The sequence below is a fragment of the Thamnophis elegans genome, chromosome 5 (genome assembly GCF_009769535.1).
Source record: "Thamnophis elegans isolate rThaEle1 chromosome 5, rThaEle1.pri, whole genome shotgun sequence".
Lineage (NCBI taxonomy): Eukaryota > Metazoa > Chordata > Lepidosauria > Squamata > Colubridae > Thamnophis > Thamnophis elegans.
The window spans coordinates 67,893,959-67,906,697 of NC_045545.1; positions in this window are offsets into that span (position 1 = coordinate 67,893,959).

The window sequence follows — 12,739 nt, forward strand, 5'->3', positions numbered from 1 at the left end:
CAGATAATCAGATTCATCTGGGATCCTTTGCAGCTTTGAAGTCTTATCGCTTTGTTGAAGACCTTTCCTAAAAAAAAAAGATTAAGGATTAGGAAGAAGTTGTCTAACATTGTGGGGTTGAGAGATAGCTTACAAAATGGCATATCACTGTCTCCTTAAAGGCAACAGGTATCACTCCATCTCTCAAAGTGACATTTGCCACCCCTCAGCCCCCACCCCATTCTCTCACCTCAACTTCACAAGATGTTACCATCCAATTCCAAGTGAATATAAGCAATTTCATCAGAAAATGCTACAGTAGCCTGATCTCCTCTGTCATAAATTGGACAAAAAAGTGACTTGAAATAGGATATTTAACCCATTCTACCCATGCCACTTTCTATGTTATTAGTAACTGCACATGGAAGCAAAATGTAGAGAGATGAGATCTATCTTGGAACTGAAAGAATCTCCACAGAGCTTGGTCCCTCCAGTGTTATGGAAGAAAACTCCTTGTATCTCTCACTAATGCCTATTGATTACTGAGGTTTGTAGCCACGTGATCCCCATCACTGTAATATAAATGGACAATACTGATATATTCTAAAGTGGGCCAGGGATGATGATGATAACATGTCAGTTACAGCAGAGAAATTCAAGTCCTTCATTATATAGAACGTCTTAGGCAGACTGCATGGCCATCTGATGGTTGGCTTCTGATGCTGAATCATTTGTTGATCAGGGTGCAAAATAATTGTGGCTGCTCAAATGTGACTTGTGACAAATTTTGCTTTTGCAATAAAAGGGGGCTGTATCAATCAACTGGATAATTGTTTCTTAATACCGAGGAATGTTTTTAGAAAGGACAACAAGTTTCCTTTAAGGAAAAGGATTAAGTGAGGACACACGTAATTAGAGACTGCTAATATGTGATGAAGGGATACTAATTTTTTTTAAAAAGGATTCTGATAAGCTCACACATAATATTTGCAAACTGTAACAGTGAGAATTAAGCTTAAGGATCAGTGTACGTAACAATAAGGAAAAGCACACTGCTACAAAAATAATGTAATTTTACATATATACCATGGAACTAATGTTTTAATGAGAATAGGATCTTGGGCTGGTGGCAGATAACTAGCTGTAAATGTTGGTTCTTCTGTTGATGACAAATGTCCACTTGTCCAGATGATATAAAGCCTCCTGTCTAAGCAGGGAGTTGGACTAGAAGACCTCCAAGGTCCCTTCCAACTCTGTTATTATCACTGGAACAGGATTGATAAGAGAGCTGCCACTTTTATGATGCAACCTCAACCATAAACAAAATAGCATTTTCAGTTCTAATCATGTAATTAATATGTAAAAGTATGTTATTTATTTACATACACACATACTCTCACATACAAATAAAATCTGGACTTTGGGGAAAAAGTTGCAATAGGGATTTAAAAAGTGGATTAAAAACCAGTGAAAGAGAAGGCTCAGATACAGTAGGTTGCATCATCAAGCTTGTCTGATCACATTAGTCAAGCAAAGTTCTTCTCTGTTGAATTATTAACTGTCCTAATCAGTTTTGTTTACTCTCCTACTTGACTACTCTCTCTTCCACCTCTTAAATAAAAACATTAAAAAATCCTGGACCTGGAACAGAATCCTGTAATTCCTGTTCAATATATCACACTTTAATTTAATTTTCAATGAACACATTTTGAATACAATTTTGAAGTCAGCTGTGGATCTACATAAGGCATACACTATTCGCTCCATGATTAAATATTTACTAATCAGAATATTTAGAATACTTTGTCAAATATTTTCCTGGAATATTTATCCCAAATTTATTTTGTTAGACAACAAAATAAAGTAAAATAAAATAAGTCTGACAGGACTTGTTATTGACAAGAAAATGCTTACTTCTAGAAATCACTATTGATTTCAATATGCTTATGGATTGATTTTTAATTTGTTCTATAATCCTTCCAAATATCAATTTCACAATAATTGGCTTTAGTTTTTCTGAGTCCCTCCCTCCCTCCCTCTCTCTCTTTAACCTTCTCTAGGGATCTAGTACTTCACTCATTCTGCAGAATTTCTCAGATATAATGGACAGAGGTTCAGCCAGAAATGGGTTATTCCTTCTCCTTTCAGTTCTTTCAGTTCTTTCAGTTATCTCTGCTATTCTGAAGTTCTGAACTCATTCAAGGGCAAAATATTTTCCTTGATTATGTCTCAGGCTCAAACTGCCAACTTGTATCTTTCATCAGCTCCTCAGAATGCCCATGGAATGCAGAGATTTTAGAGAAAATGTTTTTTTTTTAAGTTATCACTTGGCCATCTTCACTTAGCTGCTGATATACTATTCATGTTGTCTTTTCTTTTGAACGTGCCAGAGGAAACTATTTTGCTATTCTTAGCATCCTTTCCTAATATCAATTCATTAAGAGCTTTAGTTTTTCTGACACTATCTTTACAAATCCAGGCTATTTGTTGTCATTAAATGTTTGTTGTGCTCTTCCTTTTTATGTGAGCATTGGCTGAATTTCTGCGGTCTTTCATTTTGAAATAAATTGTAGTGAGCTCAGTAGGACTTAGAAGTCATAAGCATTATTGGCGTATCACACAGAGTATGTTTTTATCAGAATCAGTGGTAAGCAAAGATTTTTATTTACTAGAAATGAAAAAGAATTTGCTTCAAATATTATTGTGGACAACAAAAGACTCTCAGAGAAAATATCACAATGAGATTTGGTGTCGCTGCATTTATGTGCTTGATGGAATGACCAAGGGATATACTGTATGTCAATTTCCTGTCTTTCATTTCACTTCCCATAATTCTATTGAATCTCATGGCATGGCATCAAAAGAAACTCTTTCAGTAATGGTGCTTTTTTATCCCTGAGGTCTTGTTCTTAAGAAATTAAAACAAAGCATCTGTTCCTGATGCTGAAACTTGGAGAAGTCATCTCCCCAATTTTTCTGTCCAGAATAATAACAGACAATTTCAAAAAGCCATTTGTATCCAATACTAGATCCTTAAAAATAATTATGCAAGGCATTGTGAAGAGATTTTTCTTGTGGAACTGTTTCCCCTTGAAAATAAAATGATTCTATTGCCTAAGTAATTCAAGCAAATAACAAATCACACTGGCCAAAGCATGCCTTCAACAATGAGCAAGGTCTTTTTGTGGTTTTTGTTGTTATTTTTAACTGTACTCAGATTATAGAGCCGAGGTGGCGCAGTGGTTAGAGTGCAGTACTGCAGCCACTTCAGCTGACTGTTAGCTGCAGTTCAAATCTCACCGGCTCAAGGTTGACTCAGCCTTCCATCCTTCTGAGGTGGGTAAAATGAGGACCCAGACTGTGGGGGCAATATGCTGACTCTGTAAACCGCTTAGAGAGGGCTGAAAGCCCTATGAAGCGGTATATAAGTCTAACTGCTATTGCTATTGCTATTTGCAGCCTAGTAATTCATCATATGAGTTTTTGTATATATTTGCAGTATGCAATTCCAAGAAGCCCTCCATCAATTGACATGGAATGTTTATCTGCTATTTTCGCTACCAGTTGCCTGGAGTCAGTGAAAGGACCATTCCTCTGGATTGGCGGGAAGCTGTTATCATCCTGCTCTGAAATTGTTTCCCCCTGCCAGCTGTTTTGCAAGCTACTTCTGAAATCTCTTATTCTGTAGAATATAATAGGCCTGTCTCTAAGAGAGTTCATAGGCCTGTTGGGTTCAGTTACAACATAGATAATATTCAGTTAAATGAATGTGCCCACCTGTGATCCTCTAGACTCGAGCAAGTCCAGGTTTCTACTAAAAGCTGTCAGTAATTAAAATCCCTTGGCAGCAGGATTTTTTTGGCTTCTGTACAATCAACATGTTTCATCATTATTTTATTTTAGTCAAGTGCACCTCATAAAACCTGATTGCTAGTCCAGAGGCTAACTTCTAATTCATGCCAATGATGGTTTTAAATAAATATGCATTCGTATTTTTTCACTATGACTGCAGTTAGATGAAGTCTTTAAGTTGAGCTAAGTTCCTTTTGACTTCATAGATATGTCTATGTAGCGCTCTCTCTCTCTCTCTCTCTCTCTCTCTCTCTCTCTTTCTCTTGAAATTTTTCATTCAAGTCTTAATTAGACCCAAATCTTTCATTTTCTGTGCCCAAAGGTGACCAAGTACCACTAATGCTCATATAAAAGTTCAGTGATTCCCAAAGTACTAAAAAACTTTGCATCACATATGCCATACATACAATGAGTTGGGGACTACTTTGCATTAGGTATTCAGGATTTTAAAAATCTCAACAGCTGTTTTCAGATTGGGCCTTTTTGGTTTAAGCTCCAGTAGGGACACATTCCTTCTTGTCATAAAAAAGAGCAGTAACATTACTGTCAAATTCTATATAGGTCTTCATTTTTGATAGCTGCTTGCTAGGTTAGGAAACTGTTGAAAATATATGCAGTTTCTTTCTCATGGATTTATGTTCAGTGAGTTGTGATTATCTAATTTAGACAAAACAAATATATTCAGTGATAGCTAACTGTTCCCATCATCATTGAGGGATGAAGTCTTAATTGTACTAACAGTTGAGATGGAAACTTGACAAAATAACACTGGGTTCATAGTATTTTTTCAAAATACAAAACCTAAGTTGCATTTTAAGTTGACCCCTTCACTACAAATATTTTATTGCTAATTTATTAAGGAGAAATGCACCTTCTGCAGTTTTTTCTTCCTTCATATGACTTGGGTATTTGCCTAAATCTGTGATAATGGACTTCTGGTTATTCATTACAGCCTTTCTGGAAAGTCACACTATCTATCATCCATCTGTGTGAGTGTCTGTCTGTCTGTCTGTTTATCTATCTATCTCTCTCTCACTATCTATCTATCTATCTATCTATCTATCTATCTATCTATCTATCTATCTATCATCTAATATCCATCTATCCATCTATCATCTGTCATCTATTTATTTAGATTTTATTTGCTATCATAGATCCCATCCATTAAAATTTATTCAATAATAATATTGTTAGTTTTTAATGTGTCACAAAACCCCTCATTGTTTTGGTCTGGTGGGATGTAAGATGTGGGGGAGGATTAAATGTGTGTTGCAATGAACTTTTAAAAGGGTGAAGCATGTATTGTGATGTTGCATCATTTTAGCATTATTGTCACCTCGAAATTTATTTACTCTTGTTTATTTAAGGCATTTAAAACAAGAAGATCCTGGAGATGTTCTTAATTATTAGAAATGAGGCAATCCTTATCCTGAGATTTACATTGTAAAGGACATGACACAAAAACCATATTGTTGTAAAATTTTGTGTTTTTTTAACTTTCACGTGGGGACTGCTTGGAAGAGTGTATGAGTACGCATGATTCGGAGGACCTGCCGGGAGATGCGGGGGCCACGGGGGTGGTTGAGGGGACTAGAGACACGGGAGAGGGTCGGGGTATTACGGTCGTAACAGGGAGAGGCAGATACGGCGGGGACTTTAGGGCAGGCCATTACCGGGGAAGGAGGGTTCGCTACATTACAGAGATCCCTCCTTCCGGCCCTAGGAGTCCCACTCCGAGACCAGATGGCGTAAGCAGTCAGGACCCTGGTCTCAGGCTGTTGTCGCTAAATGCCAGGTCTGTTGTACATAAAGCTCCTCTCGTCCGGGACTTAATTTTAGATGAGAGGGCAGACCTGGCATGTATTACTGAAACCTGGCTGGGCCCAGAGGGAGGAGTCCCCCTTGTAGAACTGTGCCCAGAAGGATTTCAGGTGCTACATCAGCCGAGAGCCCAGGGAAGGGGTGGGGGTGTGGCCGCTGTTATCCGAGAGTCGTTAGTTCCTCGTAGGGTCCCTGCTCCGGAGATTGTCGGGTGTGAGTCTTTGCTGTTAAAGTTGGACCTCAAGGGTCAAGTGGGTCTGCTGTTAACGTACCTGCCTCCCAACAGCGTTGCAGCAGCCCTCCCCTCGCTCCTCGAGTCGGTAGCCGAGCTGGCAGTTGAGTTCCCTAGGCTGATGGTCCTGGGGGACTTTAATTTGCCGTCGCTCGGTGAAAACTCGGAGGGGGCGCAGGAGTTCATGGCTTCCATGACAGCCATGGGCTTGACCCAAGTAATTCGAGGCCCAACCCATTCGGCGGGACACATGCTTGACCTTGTATTTCTCTCGGAGCAGTGGATTTGTGATCTTGGTCTGAGGGGGAACGACATCATACCCCTGTCGTGGTCAGACCACTGCCTACTGAGGCTCGACTTTCGGAGACCAAACCCCCACTGTAGGGAGGAGGAACCGACCAGGTGGTTCCGCCCCAGGCGTCTTATGGAACCGTCAAGGTTCCAGACAGAGCTTGGGGTTATTCCTGACACTTTCACCCACAGTCCGGTGGAGACTCTGGTTGCTGCGTGGCACTCGGCAGCATCGGAGACCCTCGACCGGATTGCGCCACTGCGGCCCCTCCGAGGCGGCGGATCCCGGAGACCTCCTTGGTTCACCGAGGAACTCCGGGAGATGAAGCGCCGGAGGAGATGCCTAGAGCACCGTTGGAGGTCCGATAAGTCCGAAGCGAACCGAGCAATGGTAACCACCTGCACCAAGGAATACACCAGGGCACTTAGGGCTGCAAAAAGATCCCATATAGCCACCTTGGTTGCGTCCGCTGAGTCCCGCCCGGCCGCCCTGTTTAGGATAACCCGCTCCCTACTGAACAAAAGGGAAGCGGGGGAACCCTTGCAGGGCAGAGCCGAAGAGTATGCCCAATTCTTAGCGGACAAAATTGCTCGGTTTCGGTCGGACTTGGACTCCACCCCTGCAGCTCCAGCCGAGGCACAGGAGGATCAATTTGAACAACTCTGGGTTGAGTTTCAAGACGTTACCCCCGGGGATGTGGACAAGGCCATGAGGGCTGTAAGTACCTCCACCTGTGTACTGGATCCGTGTCCCTCATGGTTAGTTACTAACTGCAGTGAGGTGACACGAGGCTGGATCCAGGCGGTTGTCACCGCCTCACTTCGGGAGGGGAACTTCCCCGCCGCACTGAAAGCGGCGGTGGTGAGACCCCTCCTGAAGAAGCCATCTTTGGATCCAGCTATCCTTAATAATTATCGTCCAGTCTCCAACCTCCCCTTTCTGGGGAAGGTTGTTGAGAAGGTGGTGGCCTTCCAGCTCCAGCGGTCCTTGGAGGAAGCAAACTATCTAGACCCCTTCCAGTCAGGCTTCAGACCCGGTTACAGCACAGAAACCGCTTTGGTCGCATTGACCGATGATCTCTGGAGGGCCAGAGATGGAGGATATTCCTCCATCCTGGTTCTCCTCGACCTCTCAGCGGCTTTCGATACCATCGACCATGGTATCCTTCTGCGACGACTGCGGGAGGTGGGAGTGGGAGGCGCCGTGTTGCGGTGGTTCTCCTCCTACCTCTCGGACAGGTCGCAGTCGGTGTTAGTGGGGGGGCAGAGATCGTCCCCTAGGCCCCTAACTTATGGGGTGCCTCAGGGCTCGGTCTTATCCCCCCTACTATTCAACATCTACATGAAACCGCTGGGTGAGATCATTCGCAGGCACGGGATTAGATACCATCAATATGCGGACGATACTCAACTGTATCTGTCCGCCCCGTGCCAACTCAATGAAGCGGCAGACGTGATGAACCGCGGCCTCGAAGCTGTTATGGACTGGATGAGGGTTAACAAGCTCGTGCTCAACCCAGAAAAGACCGAGTGGCTGTTGTGTTTCCCTCCCAGAGATTCGACCAATATTCCATCACTCAGGCTGGGGGGTCAAATTCTACACCCCTCAGAGAGGGTTCGCAACTTGGGAGTCCTCCTGGACTCACAGCTATCGTTTGACCACCATTTAATGGCTGTGACCAGGGGGGCATTCGCCCAGGTTCGCCTGGTGCGCCAGTTGCGACCCTACCTGAATCGGGAGGCTCTCACAACAGTCACCCGGGCCCTTGTGACCTCTAGGCTGGAATACTGCAACGTGCTCTACATGGGGCTGCCCTTGAAGAGCATCCGGCGACTTCAGCTAGTACAGAATGCGGCCGCGCGAGTGATTGTGGGTGCACCTCGGTTCACCCGCATAACACCTATCCTCCGCGAGCTGCGCTGGCTACCTGTCGATCTCCGGATGCGCTTCAAGGTGCTATTAGTCACCCATAAAGCCCTACATGGCAGTGGATCTGGATACTTGAGAGACCGCCTTCTGCCAATTACATCCCTGCGACCAATAAGATCACATAGATTAGGCCTCCTCCGTATACCATCGGCCAGCCAGTGTCGGCTGGCAACTACAAGGAGGAGGGCCTTCTCAGTAGTAGCCCCGACCCTTTGGAACGAGCTCCCCGTAGAGATTCGCACCCTCGCCACCGTCCAGGCCTTCCGCACAGCCTTGAAGAACTGGCTCGCCCGTCAGGCCTGGGGACAAGGATAGTTCCCCTCCCGAATGATGAATGTATGTTGTTTATTATTTTATTATATGTCTTATCTTAATGTCTGTATTTCCCCTTCCCCGATTTTATGTGAGCCGCCCTGAGTCCCCTCAGGGAAAAGGGCGGCCTACAAATATTAATAAAATCTAAAAAATCTAAAATCTAAAAGAAAAGATATGGAGAGAAAGGAACAGGAAAAAACAAACTTGGACAACTGTCCTTAAATATACCATGTTTGCCACAACAGCTGTGATGAAAATAATGCACAAAATGGCTACAAGCTTGCTGACAATCAGAGGGGGAGAGAGCTCAGTACAACTAATGTCTCTGTGGAAAAGATAGCTCAGCTTTGCTTCTATTATTTTTGTTTGCAGTGCAACTCATTAGAGAGAAATTTAAATACAGCTGAATTCTGCATGGCATATAATAATCCCTAAAAAGTAAATAGCAATAGAATGAAAACAGAACGGTCAACTTGTAGGTGGCAAAGAAAAATAAATAATGAGTTCCATCTGATTTGGAAAGAAACCACTTTCACTAGCACAGAATAGCAACCAGTCAATTTTGGAATATAGGAAATTCCCTTGACTGAATCCTCTCCAAGAAAACAATATTATTTAAAGCCATCACATAAAATTCAGTCTCTGAATCCTTCTGCCACCCTCCTTTTTTGACCCTTTGGCAGGTTATATAGCATATGAAAAATCTGTTGTTGTTGTTTTTAGGATGGAAGCACCTCTACCTGCCCTGACAGGTTTATGATCTGACAATGATTAATAAGAGCAATAAAGCTTGACTGTCACTCTGACCCAGGAACATCGTTACAATTATTTTGTTTCCACTCACTTGACTGGGTCTCATGCCACACCAGCATGCTACACACTTCCAAGGATCCAAGACACAGTTTTTCAGTAATATTTCAGTTCTGTTCTTTTAATAACCTGAATGATATGTGAAAAGCAGATAAAAGGGGTCTTAGTATCAGGACAGTCTGCTCCAAATTTGATTGTAATTTGCAGTAAGTTGTTTGTAGGAAACTCACATGCACTTAATCTAGCATAAGGCTGCTGAACTCCTCATGCAATTTTTTTTAGAACTCTAGAAAGTTGGGATGGGTTATGGACTTTATAGAATTGTTTTTCCCACATTAGAGTATATAAATCATGATGTATGACATGAGTTTGGGACATAGTGGAGGACGGGGAAGGGGCTGGCAGGCTGTGGTACATGGGCTTGTGAAGGGTGAATCATGACTTAGTGATTGGACAACAAAAAATGGCTTTGCACAATTTCCATTTGGAATTTTAAGAATGGGTGGTGAATGGTCTTATTTGCCAGAAGACTTAATTTCCCATGCCCAGCTTTGCTATTTCTATCCCTGTTTCTTTTGCATGTTTTTTTTTTTATGATGGATGGATCAACCTCCAAACAAGACTCTGGGTAACAGAGTCACATATTTTTTTTATGAGCCATGGTGGCACAGTGGTTAGAGTGCAGTACTGAAGGCTACTTCTGCTGACTGCTGGCTGCCTGCAATTTGGCAGTTCAAATGTCACCAGGCTCAAGGTTGACTCAGCCTTCCATTCTTTCAATGTCAGTAAAATGAGGACCTAAATTGTTGGGGGCAATATGTTGATCCTGTAAATGGCTTAGAGAGGGCTGTAAAGCACTGTAAAGTGGTATATACTAAGCCTAAGTGCTATTGCTATTTTTTTATATTATTTAAGGAAGTATTTGGGATTCAGAAACATTTTTAGATATAAAAGTCTTGCGAGAAGTGTTTAGTTCCTTCCTATTTATTCCCCTCTTTAAGCAGTTTTTATGTAAATAAGTCAAAGGGCTCTAGCAAGAATTAAGTGATATCTGCAGTGCTAAAGCTGGTTGGGTATCCCAGGTTTTACACAATATGTGAACCCAGTCAGAGATACTGTATATACAAGAGAAATTCACATCATAAAGAATACTAACACGTACATGCAATGCTGCTTAAGCAGTAATAGAGAAACCTATCATTTTGTGCCAGCTGAAGTGGTACTAAGCCTGGAAAATTGAGTTTAAAAAATCCCTTAGTTTGTAACCTTTATATCCAGAAATATTTCCCAAAGAAGCTCATAACAATAAAAAAATACAAATATTTAAAAAAAGATATCCAATTAGTCAGTTTAAAAATAGCAATGAAAGTTAGTTTAAGAAATATAGTTCTGGCAAAGAACCCTGATTATAAAGATAGTACTCAACCTGCAAAGTGAACAGGTGAATGTTTCTTTAGCATTTTGTGTAAGTTGTGATATACATTTTAATTAATAGATCTGAATTTTCTTCCTCCTTCCCCTCCCCATTTGGTGAGCACCACATTAGTGCATGAATATCTACTGACATTTGTCAGCTGCTCACATCCTATTTGTTTTACTACTTATTTCCAAGGTGCATGCTTATAATACCATCACTAAATTACTAGCTGTTGCTCTGACAATCTTCTCTGACTGATGTATTGAGAGATGACTTCAGAGATAGGCAAAAGGCAATGATGGGGAGCCATGCCAGCTGTATTTCACTTTGCAGAGCTCTGTAAGCCCCCCTTCCAACCAGAAGGATAAACAAGAAAGCAGCTGCTATGGTCGAAACAGCATTAGGTCGAGATCTACAGGTAGTCCTCAGTTATTACAACTGGGACTGGCAACTCAGGTGCTAAATAACATGATCGCTAAGCAAAAAATCATGACGATGATGAGCTTACAACCTTACATCTCCCGATTGTTAAAGTGAAGTACCTAAGAGTAACATCATCTAACTATGACTTATTATTTTACTTTCGCCTTCTCTCTTAACTCTGATTGTCACAAGCCCATTGAGAAGCACTCAGATGAGAATCATGCAACCATGGGTTGCTGCAACATGCCTTCAGAAATTGTGGGTGCTCCATCACTGAAGGATTTTAAGAAGAGACTAGACAGTCATTTATCTGAAATGGCATAGGTTCGCCTGCTTAGCAATAGCAGTTAGACTTATATACCGCTTCATAGGGCTTTCAGCCCTCTCTAAGTGGTTTACAGAGTCAGCATATTGCCCCCAACAACAATCCGGGTTCTCATTTTACCCACCTCGGAAGGATGGAAGGCTGAGTCAACCCTGAGCCGGTGAGATTTGAACAGCCGAACTGCAGAACTGCAGTCAGCTGAAGTAGCCTGCAGTGCTGCATTTAACCACTGCGCCACCTCGGCTCTTAAGCAAGGGGCTTGAGCAGGGGGCTGCTCTAGAAGACCTCCAAGGTCCCTTCCAACTCCTATTCTATTATATTCAGTTGTGAAGTGCCTGAATGGCAATCATGTGACTGTGGAATGTTGTGACTATCATAAATGGAAAAATTGGTTGCAAAGTTATTGTATTGATACTGTTGTAACTTTGAACAGTTATTAAATGAGTCAGTTGGTAAGTGAGGACTACCTGTATCTCAAGTTGTCAACCCTTTGAAGCAGCCTTAGTCAGGAAACAGACACCAGAAGAACTAATGGAACTCTATTGTAACAACTGGATCCTGAAAGTCGGACAGAGATTTTTTCTCTCTTCTCTTATACTAAAGAAAACCAAGGTGAGGTAATCCCCAGTTTCTTTCTCACCCATTGTCCATCTGAGTAGCTGATGCTTGCATAATATAACACTTTAAGACCATCTCTATTCCAGTTCTTCATCTATTCCAGGCTACTATTCATTTCATCTTATGATAGAACCAATCATGCTGAAAATGCTGCCAGAAAAGGACAATTCATTTATGATGGAAAACTAAATTGATTACTTACAGACAGCTCTGAAAGAAGCAAAGTTTTAATGAATCCCATACTTATTCCAGCCTGGTTGATTAATTGGGCAATTTTAAAGCTTGGACTTAATGGAAAGAATAGATTCTATTCCCAAGGAAAAGCCATATGCTGCTCAAAAGGTGTGCAATTCAAGATGGTAATCATTCTACCTAGTGTACAAATTGTTTGTGTAACTAAGCAAAAGGATTGTTGGATTTAATTTTTCCCTTGAAACTTAGAGAAAATTGTATTAAGTTAATTAATTGAAATTAAGTTCAGATGGCTGAATCTTTGCAACATAGATTTTTGTCTGGCTCCCGTAGGGGTAAAGTATTTGTTCAACATGCTAAATTAGATTTTATTTAACCTCATACTATTCAGCCAAATTCACTGGGTTTGCACAACATACTAAGCCAAAACAAATGGTTTGCAAATGCCAGTGGCTTAGTTCATCCATTTGCTAAATGGATGAAAAAGAAAAGAAATACTGAAAATCCACGTTTTGCTGTAGTACATAGTATGAA